This window comes from Schistocerca nitens, chromosome 1 (assembly GCF_023898315.1).
Source record: "Schistocerca nitens isolate TAMUIC-IGC-003100 chromosome 1, iqSchNite1.1, whole genome shotgun sequence".
Taxonomy (NCBI): Eukaryota; Metazoa; Arthropoda; class Insecta; order Orthoptera; family Acrididae; genus Schistocerca; species Schistocerca nitens.
Window position 1 is genome coordinate 792789381 of NC_064614.1, and position 15144 is coordinate 792804524.

Genomic DNA, 15144 nt, shown 5'->3' on the forward strand with positions numbered 1-15144 from the left:
CGCCGTCAGGTGTTGCCACGAATCATACTTAACGTGGCTTTCTGCACGCGTCAGCGTAGCGTCAGTCGATCAAAGTCGGGACAAGTCGCAAAAGAGGAGCAACAAAAACGCGCATTTCCGGTACCGGGAATCGAACCCGGGCCTCCTGGGTGAGAGCCAGGTATCCTAGCCACTAGACCACACCGGATAACGGCGGCAGCGCTCTTCCAGCGAACACAGCAACCACGCACGGTTAACTGTCGACAACTGTAAAAAATCCACTCTCTCGCGTTATAGAACGGCGTGCTCCGGACGCATTTCGTGGAGACGAACGCCAGCAATGATGAGAGCAAAAGGCGCCTCCAAATCCTGTCGTTGCACCACGCACTGTTCTACGGCAATTCACGAAGCAGAAGCTCACGCCTTGTTGTGCTGTTTTCTTTGCAGGCAATAAGCGCAGCCGTCTTCGACACAGGAAACATTACACGTTTGGCAGCTGTGGGGTTGGAACCCACGCCTCTCAAGAGACTGGTGCCTGAAACCAGCGCCTTAGACCGCTCGGCCACGCTACCTACACAACACGCGCGTCACAAGAGCTGCGTCCTACGCCACGAGAACACACCGCAGCGGCACAAAAGTGAGACGTAAAAATTGGCAGCTGTGGGATTCGAACCCACGCCTCCGAAGAGACTGGTGCCTAAAACCAGCGCCTTAGACCGCTCGGCCACGTTACCGCTGGAGCACGAGCGGCGAAACGTTTCCTTTGTAGTACAAAGATCACTCCGAAATGTAAGTGTCTTGGCAATCGCTGTGCCATGTATTTCCACTGCTCTCCCACTGGAAGCGTCTCTTTAGGCCATCCACAACAAGAAAATGCCGTGCCCGCCGTATGGTAGCGACGCCACTTGTCTGTAGCTGTCGTAGTTAAGGAGACAGCATCGAGAGACGTTTTCGTGCTGTGACCAGGTTTCGAACCTGGGCTTTCCGTAACCACTAAAGTATCATAGCTGTACCTGTCAGGCGGAGCTAGAATGCTCCATGTAACAAACATATGTGAGCTCAAGGAGGTTACACGTGAAGAGAAAGCGGCAGGTTAACACGACTACAGCAAAACCCCTGGCAGCGCTGGGATTCGAACCGACGCCTACGAAGAGACTGGTGCCTTAAACCAGCGCCATAGAGCGCTCGGCCATGCTACGTGCGCTGCAATGGGCACCAGTGTTCCTAGCATTTGTAGAAACAGTGCACGCCACAGCTTCCTGTTCTGCTGGGGCTGGCTGCTCATCCATCGCACTTCAAAACAACTGCCCTTTTCGACTACAGAGAGCAGCGGACGTCTGCGCTCTGGGAGGCGACATTACGTGTTGGTGAGGAAGTGATAGTGCAAACTGCGGCCTGCGGAACACGAGTGACAAAATCAAGAGAGCACTGTCATTTCGAGTACTCGTGCACTATCGCTATTGCAACGGCAGTAAGGCAAAACTTTCAAAATTGCCGTGACCAGGATTCGAACCTGGGTTATTGCGGCCACAACGCAGTGTCCTAACCACTAGACGATCACGGCCACGGCCACGAAGCCGCCCACGAAAGCAGCTGGCTGGAATGCAAGTGGCGATACACAGCAAAGCCTAGGCCAAGGTGTACGCCACAGCAGTGTCAGACACGGTCCGCATCACGTGTATACGAGCAAATGAACGTTGCTGCGCTGTCAGGACACTAACTACAGTGGTTAGCTGCATTCACCTCCGTGGCAATATCTTGCAGTCCTCCAAGCCTCTTGACTACAGGTACCCGTATGTGGCTGGATAACAAGTGGATAGATGCCGCATCTCTCTCGCCGTCAGGTGTTGCCACGAATCATACTTAACGTGGCTTTCTGCACGCGTCAGCGTAGCGTCAGTCGATCAAAGTCGGGACAAGTCGCAAAAGAGGAGCAACAAAAACGCGCATTTCCGGTACCGGGAATCGAACCCGGGCCTCCTGGGTGAGAGCCAGGTATCCTAGCCACTAGACCACACCGGATAACGGCGGCAGCGCTCTTCCAGCGAACACAGCAACCACGCACGGTTAACTGTCGACAACTGTAAAAAATCCACTCTCTCGCGTTATAGAACGGCGTGCTCCGGACGCATTTCGTGGAGACGAACGCCAGCAATGATGAGAGCAAAAGGCGCCTCCAAATCCTGTCGTTGCACCACGCACTGTTCTACGGCAATTCACGAAGCAGAAGCTCACGCCTTGTTGTGCTGTTTTCTTTGCAGGCAATAAGCGCAGCCGTCTTCGACACAGGAAACATTACACGTTTGGCAGCTGTGGGGTTGGAACCCACGCCTCTCAAGAGACTGGTGCCTGAAACCAGCGCCTTAGACCGCTCGGCCACGCTACCTACACAACACGCGCGTCACAAGAGCTGCGTCCTACGCCACGAGAACACACCGCAGCGGCACAAAAGTGAGACGTAAAAATTGGCAGCTGTGGGATTCGAACCCACGCCTCCGAAGAGACTGGTGCCTAAAACCAGCGCCTTAGACCGCTCGGCCACGTTACCGCTGGAGCACGAGCGGCGAAACGTTTCCTTTGTAGTACAAAGATCACTCCGAAATGTAAGTGTCTTGGCAATCGCTGTGCCATGTATTTCCACTGCTCTCCCACTGGAAGCGTCTCTTTAGGCCATCCACAACAAGAAAATGCCGTGCCCGCCGTATGGTAGCGACGCCACTTGTCTGTAGCTGTCGTAGTTAAGGAGACAGCATCGAGAGACGTTTTCGTGCTCTGACCAGGTTTCGAACCTGGGCTTTCCGTAACCACTAAAGTATCATAGCTGTACCTGTCAGGCGGAGCTAGAATGCTCCATGTAACAAACATATGTGAGCTCAAGGAGGTTACACGTGAAGAGAAAGCGGCAGGTTAACACGACTACAGCAAAACCCCTGGCAGCGCTGGGATTCGAACCGACGCCTACGAAGAGACTGGTGCCTTAAACCAGCGCCATAGAGCGCTCGGCCATGCTACGTGCGCTGCAATGGGCACCAGTGTTCCTAGCATTTGTAGAAACAGTGCACGCCACAGCTTCCTGTTCTGCTGGGGCTGGCTGCTCATCCATCGCACTTCAAAACAACTGCCCTTTTCGACTACAGAGAGCAGCGGACGTCTGCGCTCTGGGAGGCGACATTACGTGTTGGTGAGGAAGTGATAGTGCAAACTGCGGCCTGCGGAACACGAGTGACAAAATCAAGAGAGCACTGTCATTTCGAGTACTCGTGCACTATCGCTATTGCAACGGCAGTAAGGCAAAACTTTCAAAATTGCCGTGACCAGGATTCGAACCTGGGTTATTGCGGCCACAACGCAGTGTCCTAACCACTAGACGATCACGGCCACGGCCACGAAGCCGCCCACGAAAGCAGCTGGCTGGAATGCAAGTGGCGATACACAGCAAAGCCTAGGCCAAGGTGTACGCCACAGCAGTGTCAGACACGGTCCGCATCACGTGTATACGAGCAAATGAACGTTGCTGCGCTGTCAGGACACTAACTACAGTGGTTAGCTGCATTCACCTCCGTGGCAATATCTTGCAGTCCTCCAAGCCTCTTGACTACAGGTACCCGTATGTGGCTGGATAACAAGTGGATAGATGCCGCATCTCTCTCGCCGTCAGGTGTTGCCACGAATCATACTTAACGTGGCTTTCTGCACGCGTCAGCGTAGCGTCAGTCGATCAAAGTCGGGACAAGTCGCAAAAGAGGAGCAACAAAAACGCGCATTTCCGGTACCGGGAATCGAACCCGGGCCTCCTGGGTGAGAGCCAGGTATCCTAGCCACTAGACCACACCGGATAACGGCGGCAGCGCTCTTCCAGCGAACACAGCAACCACGCACGGTTAACTGTCGACAACTGTAAAAAATCCACTCTCTCGCGTTATAGAACGGCGTGCTCCGGACGCATTTCGTGGAGACGAACGCCAGCAATGATGAGAGCAAAAGGCGCCTCCAAATCCTGTCGTTGCACCACGCACTGTTCTACGGCAATTCACGAAGCAGAAGCTCACGCCTTGTTGTGCTGTTTTCTTTGCAGGCAATAAGCGCAGCCGTCTTCGACACAGGAAACATTACACGTTTGGCAGCTGTGGGGTTGGAACCCACGCCTCTCAAGAGACTGGTGCCTGAAACCAGCGCCTTAGACCGCTCGGCCACGCTACCTACACAACACGCGCGTCACAAGAGCTGCGTCCTACGCCACGAGAACACACCGCAGCGGCACAAAAGTGAGACGTAAAAATTGGCAGCTGTGGGATTCGAACCCACGCCTCCGAAGAGACTTGTGCCTAAAACCAGCGCCTTAGACCGCTCGGCCACGTTACCGCTGGAGCACGAGCGGCGAAACGTTTCCTTTGCAGTACAAAGATCACTCCGAAATGTAAGTGTCTTGGCAATCGCTGTGCCATGTATTTCCACTGCTCTCCCACTGGAAGCGTCTCTTTAGGCCATCCACAACAAGAAAATGCCGTGCCCGCCGTATGGTAGCGACGCCACTTGTCTGTAGCTGTCGTAGTTAAGGAGACAGCATCGAGAGACGTTTTCGTGCTCTGACCAGGTTTCGAACCTGGGCTTTCCGTAACCACTAAAGTATCATAGCTGTACCTGTCAGGCGGAGCTAGAATGCTCCATGTAACAAACATATGTGAGCTCAAGGAGGTTACACGTGAAGAGAAAGCGGCAGGTTAACACGACTACAGCAAAACCCCTGGCAGCGCTGGGATTCGAACCGACGCCTACGAAGAGACTGGTGCCTTAAACCAGCGCCATAGAGCGCTCGGCCATGCTACGTGCGCTGCAATGGGCACCAGTGTTCCTAGCATTTGTAGAAACAGTGCACGCCACAGCTTCCTGTTCTGCTGGGGCTGGCTGCTCATCCATCGCACTTCAAAACAACTGCCCTTTTCGACTACAGAGAGCAGCGGACGTCTGCGCTCTGGGAGGCGACATTACGTGTTGGTGAGGAAGTGATAGTGCAAACTGCGGCCTGCGGAACACGAGTGACAAAATCAAGAGAGCACTGTCATTTCGAGTACTCGTGCACTATCGCTATTGCAACGGCAGTAAGGCAAAACTTTCAAAATTGCCGTGACCAGGATTCGAACCTGGGTTATTGCGGCCACAACGCAGTGTCCTAACCACTAGACGATCACGGCCACGGCCACGAAGCCGCCCACGAAAGCAGCTGGCTGGAATGCAAGTGGCGATACACAGCAAAGCCTAGGCCAAGGTGTACGCCACAGCAGTGTCAGACACGGTCCGCATCACGTGTATACGAGCAAATGAACGTTGCTGCGCTGTCAGGACACTAACTACAGTGGTTAGCTGCATTCACCTCCGTGGCAATATCTTGCAGTCCTCCAAGCCTCTTGACTACAGGTACCCGTATGTGGCTGGATAACAAGTGGATAGATGCCGCATCTCTCTCGCCGTCAGGTGTTGCCACGAATCATACTTAACGTGGCTTTCTGCACGCGTCAGCGTAGCGTCAGTCGATCAAAGTCGGGACAAGTCGCAAAAGAGGAGCAACAAAAACGCGCATTTCCGGTACCGGGAATCGAACCCGGGCCTCCTGGGTGAGAGCCAGGTATCCTAGCCACTAGACCACACCGGATAACGGCGGCAGCGCTCTTCCAGCGAACACAGCAACCACGCACGGTTAACTGTCGACAACTGTAAAAAATCCACTCTCTCGCGTTATAGAACGGCGTGCTCCGGACGCATTTCGTGGAGACGAACGCCAGCAATGATGAGAGCAAAAGGCGCCTCCAAATCCTGTCGTTGCACCACGCACTGTTCTACGGCAATTCACGAAGCAGAAGCTCACGCCTTGTTGTGCTGTTTTCTTTGCAGGCAATAAGCGCAGCCGTCTTCGACACAGGAAACATTACACGTTTGGCAGCTGTGGGGTTGGAACCCACGCCTCTCAAGAGACTGGTGCCTGAAACCAGCGCCTTAGACCGCTCGGCCACGCTACCTACACAACACGCGCGTCACAAGAGCTGCGTCCTACGCCACGAGAACACACCGCAGCGGCACAAAAGTGAGACGTAAAAATTGGCAGCTGTGGGATTCGAACCCACGCCTCCGAAGAGACTGGTGCCTAAAACCAGCGCCTTAGACCGCTCGGCCACGTTACCGCTGGAGCACGAGCGGCGAAACGTTTCCTTTGTAGTACAAAGATCACTCCGAAATGTAAGTGTCTTGGCAATCGCTGTGCCATGTATTTCCACTGCTCTCCCACTGGAAGCGTCTCTTTAGGCCATCCACAACAAGAAAATGCCGTGCCCGCCGTATGGTAGCGACGCCACTTGTCTGTAGCTGTCGTAGTTAAGGAGACAGCATCGAGAGACGTTTTCGTGCTGTGACCAGGTTTCGAACCTGGGCTTTCCGTAACCACTAAAGTATCATAGCTGTACCTGTCAGGCGGAGCTAGAATGCTCCATGTAACAAACATATGTGAGCTCAAGGAGGTTACACGTGAAGAGAAAGCGGCAGGTTAACACGACTACAGCAAAACCCCTGGCAGCGCTGGGATTCGAACCGACGCCTACGAAGAGACTGGTGCCTTAAACCAGCGCCATAGAGCGCTCGGCCATGCTACGTGCGCTGCAATGGGCACCAGTGTTCCTAGCATTTGTAGAAACAGTGCACGCCACAGCTTCCTGTTCTGCTGGGGCTGGCTGCTCATCCATCGCACTTCAAAACAACTGCCCTTTTCGACTACAGAGAGCAGCGGACGTCTGCGCTCTGGGAGGCGACATTACGTGTTGGTGAGGAAGTGATAGTGCAAACTGCGGCCTGCGGAACACGAGTGACAAAATCAAGAGAGCACTGTCATTTCGAGTACTCGTGCACTATCGCTATTGCAACGGCAGTAAGGCAAAACTTTCAAAATTGCCGTGACCAGGATTCGAACCTGGGTTATTGCGGCCACAACGCAGTGTCCTAACCACTAGACGATCACGGCCACGGCCACGAAGCCGCCCACGAAAGCAGCTGGCTGGAATGCAAGTGGCGATACACAGCAAAGCCTAGGCCAAGGTGTACGCCACAGCAGTGACAGACACGGTCCGCATCACGTGTATACGAGCAAATGAACGTTGCTGCGCTGTCAGGACACTAACTACAGTGGTTAGCTGCATTCACCTCCGTGGCAATATCTTGCAGTCCTCCAAGCCTCTTGACTACAGGTACCCGTATGTGGCTGGATAACAAGTGGATAGATGCCGCATCTCTCTCGCCGTCAGGTGTTGCCACGAATCATACTTAACGTGGCTTTCTGCACGCGTCAGCGTAGCGTCAGTCGATCAAAGTCGGGACAAGTCGCAAAAGAGGAGCAACAAAAACGCGCATTTCCGGTACCGGGAATCGAACCCGGGCCTCCTGGGTGAGAGCCAGGTATCCTAGCCACTAGACCACACCGGATAACGGCGGCAGCGCTCTTCCAGCGAACACAGCAACCACGCACGGTTAACTGTCGACAACTGTAAAAAATCCACTCTCTCGCGTTATAGAACGGCGTGCTCCGGACGCATTTCGTGGAGACGAACGCCAGCAATGATGAGAGCAAAAGGCGCCTCCAAATCCTGTCGTTGCACCACGCACTGTTCTACGGCAATTCACGAAGCAGAAGCTCACGCCTTGTTGTGCTGTTTTCTTTGCAGGCAATAAGCGCAGCCGTCTTCGACACAGGAAACATTACACGTTTGGCAGCTGTGGGGTTGGAACCCACGCCTCTCAAGAGACTGGTGCCTGAAACCAGCGCCTTAGACCGCTCGGCCACGCTACCTACACAACACGCGCGTCACAAGAGCTGCGTCCTACGCCACGAGAACACACCGCAGCGGCACAAAAGTGAGACGTAAAAATTGGCAGCTGTGGGATTCGAACCCACGCCTCCGAAGAGACTGGTGCCTAAAACCAGCGCCTTAGACCGCTCGGCCACGTTACCGCTGGAGCACGAGCGGCGAAACGTTTCCTTTGTAGTACAAAGATCACTCCGAAATGTAAGTGTCTTGGCAATCGCTGTGCCATGTATTTCCACTGCTCTCCCACTGGAAGCGTCTCTTTAGGCCATCCACAACAAGAAAATGCCGTGCCCGCCGTATGGTAGCGACGCCACTTGTCTGTAGCTGTCGTAGTTAAGGAGACAGCATCGAGAGACGTTTTCGTGCTGTGACCAGGTTTCGAACCTGGGCTTTCCGTAACCACTAAAGTATCATAGCTGTACCTGTCAGGCGGAGCTAGAATGCTCCATGTAACAAACATATGTGAGCTCAAGGAGGTTACACGTGAAGAGAAAGCGGCAGGTTAACACGACTACAGCAAAACCCCTGGCAGCGCTGGGATTCGAACCGACGCCTACGAAGAGACTGGTGCCTTAAACCAGCGCCATAGAGCGCTCGGCCATGCTACGTGCGCTGCAATGGGCACCAGTGTTCCTAGCATTTGTAGAAACAGTGCACGCCACAGCTTCCTGTTCTGCTGGGGCTGGCTGCTCATCCATCGCACTTCAAAACAACTGCCCTTTTCGACTACAGAGAGCAGCGGACGTCTGCGCTCTGGGAGGCGACATTACGTGTTGGTGAGGAAGTGATAGTGCAAACTGCGGCCTGCGGAACACGAGTGACAAAATCAAGAGAGCACTGTCATTTCGAGTACTCGTGCACTATCGCTATTGCAACGGCAGTAAGGCAAAACTTTCAAAATTGCCGTGACCAGGATTCGAACCTGGGTTATTGCGGCCACAACGCAGTGTCCTAACCACTAGACGATCACGGCCACGGCCACGAAGCCGCCCACGAAAGCAGCTGGCTGGAATGCAAGTGGCGATACACAGCAAAGCCTAGGCCAAGGTGTACGCCACAGCAGTGACAGACACGGTCCGCATCACGTGTATACGAGCAAATGAACGTTGCTGCGCTGTCAGGACACTAACTACAGTGGTTAGCTGCATTCACCTCCGTGGCAATATCTTGCAGTCCTCCAAGCCTCTTGACTACAGGTACCCGTATGTGGCTGGATAACAAGTGGATAGATGCCGCATCTCTCTCGCCGTCAGGTGTTGCCACGAATCATACTTAACGTGGCTTTCTGCACGCGTCAGCGTAGCGTCAGTCGATCAAAGTCGGGACAAGTCGCAAAAGAGGAGCAACAAAAACGCGCATTTCCGGTACCGGGAATCGAACCCGGGCCTCCTGGGTGAGAGCCAGGTATCCTAGCCACTAGACCACACCGGATAACGGCGGCAGCGCTCTTCCAGCGAACACAGCAACCACGCACGGTTAACTGTCGACAACTGTAAAAAATCCACTCTCTCGCGTTATAGAACGGCGTGCTCCGGACGCATTTCGTGGAGACGAACGCCAGCAATGATGAGAGCAAAAGGCGCCTCCAAATCCTGTCGTTGCACCACGCACTGTTCTACGGCAATTCACGAAGCAGAAGCTCACGCCTTGTTGTGCTGTTTTCTTTGCAGGCAATAAGCGCAGCCGTCTTCGACACAGGAAACATTACACGTTTGGCAGCTGTGGGGTTGGAACCCACGCCTCTCAAGAGACTGGTGCCTGAAACCAGCGCCTTAGACCGCTCGGCCACGCTACCTACACAACACGCGCGTCACAAGAGCTGCGTCCTACGCCACGAGAACACACCGCAGCGGCACAAAAGTGAGACGTAAAAATTGGCAGCTGTGGGATTCGAACCCACGCCTCCGAAGAGACTGGTGCCTAAAACCAGCGCCTTAGACCGCTCGGCCACGTTACCGCTGGAGCACGAGCGGCGAAACGTTTCCTTTGTAGTACAAAGATCACTCCGAAATGTAAGTGTCTTGGCAATCGCTGTGCCATGTATTTCCACTGCTCTCCCACTGGAAGCGTCTCTTTAGGCCATCCACAACAAGAAAATGCCGTGCCCGCCGTATGGTAGCGACGCCACTTGTCTGTAGCTGTCGTAGTTAAGGAGACAGCATCGAGAGACGTTTTCGTGCTGTGACCAGGTTTCGAACCTGGGCTTTCCGTAACCACTAAAGTATCATAGCTGTACCTGTCAGGCGGAGCTAGAATGCTCCATGTAACAAACATATGTGAGCTCAAGGAGGTTACACGTGAAGAGAAAGCGGCAGGTTAACACGACTACAGCAAAACCCCTGGCAGCGCTGGGATTCGAACCGACGCCTACGAAGAGACTGGTGCCTTAAACCAGCGCCATAGAGCGCTCGGCCATGCTACGTGCGCTGCAATGGGCACCAGTGTTCCTAGCATTTGTAGAAACAGTGCACGCCACAGCTTCCTGTTCTGCTGGGGCTGGCTGCTCATCCATCGCACTTCAAAACAACTGCCCTTTTCGACTACAGAGAGCAGCGGACGTCTGCGCTCTGGGAGGCGACATTACGTGTTGGTGAGGAAGTGATAGTGCAAACTGCGGCCTGCGGAACACGAGTGACAAAATCAAGAGAGCACTGTCATTTCGAGTACTCGTGCACTATCGCTATTGCAACGGCAGTAAGGCAAAACTTTCAAAATTGCCGTGACCAGGATTCGAACCTGGGTTATTGCGGCCACAACGCAGTGTCCTAACCACTAGACGATCACGGCCACGGCCACGAAGCCGCACACGAAAGCAGCTGGCTGGAATGCAAGTGGCGATACACAGCAAAGCCTAGGCCAAGGTGTACGCCACAGCAGTGACAGACACGGTCCGCATCACGTGTATACGAGCAAATGAACGTTGCTGCGCTGTCAGGACACTAACTACAGTGGTTAGCTGCATTCACCTCCGTGGCAATATCTTGCAGTCCTCCAAGCCTCTTGACTACAGGTACCCGTATGTGGCTGGATAACAAGTGGATAGATGCCGCATCTCTCTCGCCGTCAGGTGTTGCCACGAATCATACTTAACGTGGCTTTCTGCACGCGTCAGCGTAGCGTCAGTCGATCAAAGTCGGGACAAGTCGCAAAAGAGGAGCAACAAAAACGCGCATTTCCGGTACCGGGAATCGAACCCGGGCCTCCTGGGTGAGAGCCAGGTATCCTAGCCACTAGACCACACCGGATAACGGCGGCAGCGCTCTTCCAGCGAACACAGCAACCACGCACGGTTAACTGTCGACAACTGTAAAAAATCCACTCTCTCGCGTTATAGAACGGCGTGCTCCGGACGCATTTCGTGGAGACGAACGCCAGCAATGATGAGAGCAAAAGGCGCCTCCAAATCCTGTCGTTGCACCACGCACTGTTCTACGGCAATTCACGAAGCAGAAGCTCACGCCTTGTTGTGCTGTTTTCTTTGCAGGCAATAAGCGCAGCCGTCTTCGACACAGGAAACATTACACGTTTGGCAGCTGTGGGGTTGGAACCCACGCCTCTCAAGAGACTGGTGCCTGAAACCAGCGCCTTAGACCGCTCGGCCACGCTACCTACACAACACGCGCGTCACAAGAGCTGCGTCCTACGCCACGAGAACACACCGCAGCGGCACAAAAGTGAGACGTAAAAATTGGCAGCTGTGGGATTCGAACCCACGCCTCCGAAGAGACTGGTGCCTAAAACCAGCGCCTTAGACCGCTCGGCCACGTTACCGCTGGAGCACGAGCGGCGAAACGTTTCCTTTGTAGTACAAAGATCACTCCGAAATGTAAGTGTCTTGGCAATCGCTGTGCCATGTATTTCCACTGCTCTCCCACTGGAAGCGTCTCTTTAGGCCATCCACAACAAGAAAATGCCGTGCCCGCCGTATGGTAGCGACGCCACTTGTCTGTAGCTGTCGTAGTTAAGGAGACAGCATCGAGAGACGTTTTCGTGCTGTGACCAGGTTTCGAACCTGGGCTTTCCGTAACCACTAAAGTATCATAGCTGTACCTGTCAGGCGGAGCTAGAATGCTCCATGTAACAAACATATGTGAGCTCAAGGAGGTTACACGTGAAGAGAAAGCGGCAGGTTAACACGACTACAGCAAAACCCCTGGCAGCGCTGGGATTCGAACCGACGCCTACGAAGAGACTGGTGCCTTAAACCAGCGCCATAGAGCGCTCGGCCATGCTACGTGCGCTGCAATGGGCACCAGTGTTCCTAGCATTTGTAGAAACAGTGCACGCCACAGCTTCCTGTTCTGCTGGGGCTGGCTGCTCATCCATCGCACTTCAAAACAACTGCCCTTTTCGACTACAGAGAGCAGCGGACGTCTGCGCTCTGGGAGGCGACATTACGTGTTGGTGAGGAAGTGATAGTGCAAACTGCGGCCTGCGGAACACGAGTGACAAAATCAAGAGAGCACTGTCATTTCGAGTACTCGTGCACTATCGCTATTGCAACGGCAGTAAGGCAAAACTTTCAAAATTGCCGTGACCAGGATTCGAACCTGGGTTATTGCGGCCACAACGCAGTGTCCTAACCACTAGACGATCACGGCCACGGCCACGAAGCCGCCCACGAAAGCAGCTGGCTGGAATGCAAGTGGCGATACACAGCAAAGCCTAGGCCAAGGTGTACGCCACAGCAGTGTCAGACACGGTCCGCATCACGTGTATACGAGCAAATGAACGTTGCTGCGCTGTCAGGACACTAACTACAGTGGTTAGCTGCATTCACCTCCGTGGCAATATCTTGCAGTCCTCCAAGCCTCTTGACTACAGGTACCCGTATGTGGCTGGATAACAAGTGGATAGATGCCGCATCTCTCTCGCCGTCAGGTGTTGCCACGAATCATACTTAACGTGGCTTTCTGCACGCGTCAGCGTAGCGTCAGTCGATCAAAGTCGGGACAAGTCGCAAAAGAGGAGCAACAAAAACGCGCATTTCCGGTACCGGGAATCGAACCCGGGCCTCCTGGGTGAGAGCCAGGTATCCTAGCCACTAGACCACACCGGATAACGGCGGCAGCGCTCTTCCAGCGAACACAGCAACCACGCACGGTTAACTGTCGACAACTGTAAAAAATCCACTCTCTCGCGTTATAGAACGGCGTGCTCCGGACGCATTTCGTGGAGACGAACGCCAGCAATGATGAGAGCAAAAGGCGCCTCCAAATCCTGTCGTTGCACCACGCACTGTTCTACGGCAATTCACGAAGCAGAAGCTCACGCCTTGTTGTGCTGTTTTCTTTGCAGGCAATAAGCGCAGCCGTCTTCGACACAGGAAACATTACACGTTTGGCAGCTGTGGGGTTGGAACCCACGCCTCTCAAGAGACTGGTGCCTGAAACCAGCGCCTTAGACCGCTCGGCCACGCTACCTACACAACACGCGCGTCACAAGAGCTGCGTCCTACGCCACGAGAACACACCGCAGCGGCACAAAAGTGAGACGTAAAAATTGGCAGCTGTGGGATTCGAACCCACGCCTCCGAAGAGACTGGTGCCTAAAACCAGCGCCTTAGACCGCTCGGCCACGTTACCGCTGGAGCACGAGCGGCGAAACGTTTCCTTTGTAGTACAAAGATCACTCCGAAATGTAAGTGTCTTGGCAATCGCTGTGCCATGTATTTCCACTGCTCTCCCACTGGAAGCGTCTCTTTAGGCCATCCACAACAAGAAAATGCCGTGCCCGCCGTATGGTAGCGACGCCACTTGTCTGTAGCTGTCGTAGTTAAGGAGACAGCATCGAGAGACGTTTTCGTGCTCTGACCAGGTTTCGAACCTGGGCTTTCCGTAACCACTAAAGTATCATAGCTGTACCTGTCAGGCGGAGCTAGAATGCTCCATGTAACAAACATATGTGAGCTCAAGGAGGTTACACGTGAAGAGAAAGCGGCAGGTTAACACGACTACAGCAAAACCCCTGGCAGCGCTGGGATTCGAACCGACGCCTACGAAGAGACTGGTGCCTTAAACCAGCGCCATAGAGCGCTCGGCCATGCTACGTGCGCTGCAATGGGCACCAGTGTTCCTAGCATTTGTAGAAACAGTGCACGCCACAGCTTCCTGTTCTGCTGGGGCTGGCTGCTCATCCATCGCACTTCAAAACAACTGCCCTTTTCGACTACAGAGAGCAGCGGACGTCTGCGCTCTGGGAGGCGACATTACGTGTTGGTGAGGAAGTGATAGTGCAAACTGCGGCCTGCGGAACACGAGTGACAAAATCAAGAGAGCACTGTCATTTCGAGTACTCGTGCACTATCGCTATTGCAACGGCAGTAAGGCAAAACTTTCAAAATTGCCGTGACCAGGATTCGAACCTGGGTTATTGCGGCCACAACGCAGTGTCCTAACCACTAGACGATCACGGCCACGGCCACGAAGCCGCCCACGAAAGCAGCTGGCTGGAATGCAAGTGGCGATACACAGCAAAGCCTAGGCCAAGGTGTACGCCACAGCAGTGTCAGACACGGTCCGCATCACGTGTATACGAGCAAATGAACGTTGCTGCGCTGTCAGGACACTAACTACAGTGGTTAGCTGCATTCACCTCCGTGGCAATATCTTGCAGTCCTCCAAGCCTCTTGACTACAGGTACCCGTATGTGGCTGGATAACAAGTGGATAGATGCCGCATCTCTCTCGCCGTCAGGTGTTGCCACGAATCATACTTAACGTGGCTTTCTGCACGCGTCAGCGTAGCGTCAGTCGATCAAAGTCGGGACAAGTCGCAAAAGAGGAGCAACAAAAACGCGCATTTCCGGTACCGGGAATCGAACCCGGGCCTCCTGGGTGAGAGCCAGGTATCCTAGCCACTAGACCACACCGGATAACGGCGGCAGCGCTCTTCCAGCGAACACAGCAACCACGCACGGTTAACTGTCGACAACTGTAAAAAATCCACTCTCTCGCGTTATAGAACGGCGTGCTCCGGACGCATTTCGTGGAGACGAACGCCAGCAATGATGAGAGCAAAAGGCGCCTCCAAATCCTGTCGTTGCACCACGCACTGTTCTACGGCAATTCACGAAGCAGAAGCTCACGCCTTGTTGTGCTGTTTTCTTTGCAGGCAATAAGCGCAGCCGTCTTCGACACAGGAAACATTACACGTTTGGCAGCTGTGGGGTTGGAACCCACGCCTCTCAAGAGACTGGTGCCTGAAACCAGCGCCTTAGACCGCTCGGCCACGCTACCTACACAACACGCGCGTCACAAGAGCTGCGTCCTACGCCACGAGAACACACCGCAGCGGCACAAAAGTGAGACGTAAAAATT

At 54.1% G+C, this 15144-nt stretch overlaps 33 non-coding genes across 33 annotated transcripts; all 33 read right to left on the reverse strand.

Annotated features, from left to right (window-relative positions):
* Positions 1-115: 115 nt before the first annotated feature.
* On the reverse strand, positions 116-187 carry Trnae-cuc (transfer RNA glutamic acid (anticodon CUC)). The gene has a single exon. It is a non-coding gene; the product is annotated as a tRNA-Glu (tRNA).
* A 282-nt stretch (positions 188-469) lies between these two features.
* On the reverse strand, positions 470-551 carry Trnal-cag (transfer RNA leucine (anticodon CAG)). The gene has a single exon. It is a non-coding gene; the product is annotated as a tRNA-Leu (tRNA).
* Positions 552-631: 80 nt separating this feature from the next.
* On the reverse strand, positions 632-713 carry Trnal-uag (transfer RNA leucine (anticodon UAG)). Its single transcript has one exon. It is a non-coding gene; the product is annotated as a tRNA-Leu (tRNA).
* A 758-nt stretch (positions 714-1471) lies between these two features.
* Trnah-gug (transfer RNA histidin (anticodon GUG)) lies at positions 1472-1543 on the reverse strand. Its single transcript has one exon. It is a non-coding gene; the product is annotated as a tRNA-His (tRNA).
* A 386-nt stretch (positions 1544-1929) lies between these two features.
* On the reverse strand, positions 1930-2001 carry Trnae-cuc (transfer RNA glutamic acid (anticodon CUC)). The gene has a single exon. It is a non-coding gene; the product is annotated as a tRNA-Glu (tRNA).
* A 282-nt stretch (positions 2002-2283) lies between these two features.
* Positions 2284-2365, reverse strand: Trnal-cag (transfer RNA leucine (anticodon CAG)). Its single transcript has one exon. It is a non-coding gene; the product is annotated as a tRNA-Leu (tRNA).
* An 80-nt stretch (positions 2366-2445) lies between these two features.
* Positions 2446-2527, reverse strand: Trnal-uag (transfer RNA leucine (anticodon UAG)). The gene has a single exon. It is a non-coding gene; the product is annotated as a tRNA-Leu (tRNA).
* A 758-nt stretch (positions 2528-3285) lies between these two features.
* Trnah-gug (transfer RNA histidin (anticodon GUG)) lies at positions 3286-3357 on the reverse strand. The gene has a single exon. It is a non-coding gene; the product is annotated as a tRNA-His (tRNA).
* Positions 3358-3743: 386 nt separating this feature from the next.
* On the reverse strand, positions 3744-3815 carry Trnae-cuc (transfer RNA glutamic acid (anticodon CUC)). Its single transcript has one exon. It is a non-coding gene; the product is annotated as a tRNA-Glu (tRNA).
* Positions 3816-4097: 282 nt separating this feature from the next.
* Trnal-cag (transfer RNA leucine (anticodon CAG)) lies at positions 4098-4179 on the reverse strand. Its single transcript has one exon. It is a non-coding gene; the product is annotated as a tRNA-Leu (tRNA).
* Positions 4180-5099: 920 nt separating this feature from the next.
* Positions 5100-5171, reverse strand: Trnah-gug (transfer RNA histidin (anticodon GUG)). The gene has a single exon. It is a non-coding gene; the product is annotated as a tRNA-His (tRNA).
* Positions 5172-5557: 386 nt separating this feature from the next.
* Positions 5558-5629, reverse strand: Trnae-cuc (transfer RNA glutamic acid (anticodon CUC)). Its single transcript has one exon. It is a non-coding gene; the product is annotated as a tRNA-Glu (tRNA).
* Positions 5630-5911: 282 nt separating this feature from the next.
* On the reverse strand, positions 5912-5993 carry Trnal-cag (transfer RNA leucine (anticodon CAG)). The gene has a single exon. It is a non-coding gene; the product is annotated as a tRNA-Leu (tRNA).
* An 80-nt stretch (positions 5994-6073) lies between these two features.
* Positions 6074-6155, reverse strand: Trnal-uag (transfer RNA leucine (anticodon UAG)). The gene has a single exon. It is a non-coding gene; the product is annotated as a tRNA-Leu (tRNA).
* A 758-nt stretch (positions 6156-6913) lies between these two features.
* Trnah-gug (transfer RNA histidin (anticodon GUG)) lies at positions 6914-6985 on the reverse strand. Its single transcript has one exon. It is a non-coding gene; the product is annotated as a tRNA-His (tRNA).
* A 386-nt stretch (positions 6986-7371) lies between these two features.
* Trnae-cuc (transfer RNA glutamic acid (anticodon CUC)) lies at positions 7372-7443 on the reverse strand. Its single transcript has one exon. It is a non-coding gene; the product is annotated as a tRNA-Glu (tRNA).
* A 282-nt stretch (positions 7444-7725) lies between these two features.
* Positions 7726-7807, reverse strand: Trnal-cag (transfer RNA leucine (anticodon CAG)). Its single transcript has one exon. It is a non-coding gene; the product is annotated as a tRNA-Leu (tRNA).
* An 80-nt stretch (positions 7808-7887) lies between these two features.
* Trnal-uag (transfer RNA leucine (anticodon UAG)) lies at positions 7888-7969 on the reverse strand. The gene has a single exon. It is a non-coding gene; the product is annotated as a tRNA-Leu (tRNA).
* Positions 7970-8727: 758 nt separating this feature from the next.
* Positions 8728-8799, reverse strand: Trnah-gug (transfer RNA histidin (anticodon GUG)). Its single transcript has one exon. It is a non-coding gene; the product is annotated as a tRNA-His (tRNA).
* Positions 8800-9185: 386 nt separating this feature from the next.
* Positions 9186-9257, reverse strand: Trnae-cuc (transfer RNA glutamic acid (anticodon CUC)). Its single transcript has one exon. It is a non-coding gene; the product is annotated as a tRNA-Glu (tRNA).
* A 282-nt stretch (positions 9258-9539) lies between these two features.
* On the reverse strand, positions 9540-9621 carry Trnal-cag (transfer RNA leucine (anticodon CAG)). Its single transcript has one exon. It is a non-coding gene; the product is annotated as a tRNA-Leu (tRNA).
* An 80-nt stretch (positions 9622-9701) lies between these two features.
* Trnal-uag (transfer RNA leucine (anticodon UAG)) lies at positions 9702-9783 on the reverse strand. Its single transcript has one exon. It is a non-coding gene; the product is annotated as a tRNA-Leu (tRNA).
* A 758-nt stretch (positions 9784-10541) lies between these two features.
* On the reverse strand, positions 10542-10613 carry Trnah-gug (transfer RNA histidin (anticodon GUG)). The gene has a single exon. It is a non-coding gene; the product is annotated as a tRNA-His (tRNA).
* A 386-nt stretch (positions 10614-10999) lies between these two features.
* On the reverse strand, positions 11000-11071 carry Trnae-cuc (transfer RNA glutamic acid (anticodon CUC)). The gene has a single exon. It is a non-coding gene; the product is annotated as a tRNA-Glu (tRNA).
* A 282-nt stretch (positions 11072-11353) lies between these two features.
* Trnal-cag (transfer RNA leucine (anticodon CAG)) lies at positions 11354-11435 on the reverse strand. Its single transcript has one exon. It is a non-coding gene; the product is annotated as a tRNA-Leu (tRNA).
* Positions 11436-11515: 80 nt separating this feature from the next.
* Trnal-uag (transfer RNA leucine (anticodon UAG)) lies at positions 11516-11597 on the reverse strand. The gene has a single exon. It is a non-coding gene; the product is annotated as a tRNA-Leu (tRNA).
* A 758-nt stretch (positions 11598-12355) lies between these two features.
* Trnah-gug (transfer RNA histidin (anticodon GUG)) lies at positions 12356-12427 on the reverse strand. Its single transcript has one exon. It is a non-coding gene; the product is annotated as a tRNA-His (tRNA).
* Positions 12428-12813: 386 nt separating this feature from the next.
* On the reverse strand, positions 12814-12885 carry Trnae-cuc (transfer RNA glutamic acid (anticodon CUC)). Its single transcript has one exon. It is a non-coding gene; the product is annotated as a tRNA-Glu (tRNA).
* Positions 12886-13167: 282 nt separating this feature from the next.
* Positions 13168-13249, reverse strand: Trnal-cag (transfer RNA leucine (anticodon CAG)). The gene has a single exon. It is a non-coding gene; the product is annotated as a tRNA-Leu (tRNA).
* Positions 13250-13329: 80 nt separating this feature from the next.
* Positions 13330-13411, reverse strand: Trnal-uag (transfer RNA leucine (anticodon UAG)). The gene has a single exon. It is a non-coding gene; the product is annotated as a tRNA-Leu (tRNA).
* A 758-nt stretch (positions 13412-14169) lies between these two features.
* Trnah-gug (transfer RNA histidin (anticodon GUG)) lies at positions 14170-14241 on the reverse strand. The gene has a single exon. It is a non-coding gene; the product is annotated as a tRNA-His (tRNA).
* A 386-nt stretch (positions 14242-14627) lies between these two features.
* On the reverse strand, positions 14628-14699 carry Trnae-cuc (transfer RNA glutamic acid (anticodon CUC)). Its single transcript has one exon. It is a non-coding gene; the product is annotated as a tRNA-Glu (tRNA).
* Positions 14700-14981: 282 nt separating this feature from the next.
* Positions 14982-15063, reverse strand: Trnal-cag (transfer RNA leucine (anticodon CAG)). The gene has a single exon. It is a non-coding gene; the product is annotated as a tRNA-Leu (tRNA).
* Positions 15064-15144: the final 81 nt, after the last annotated feature.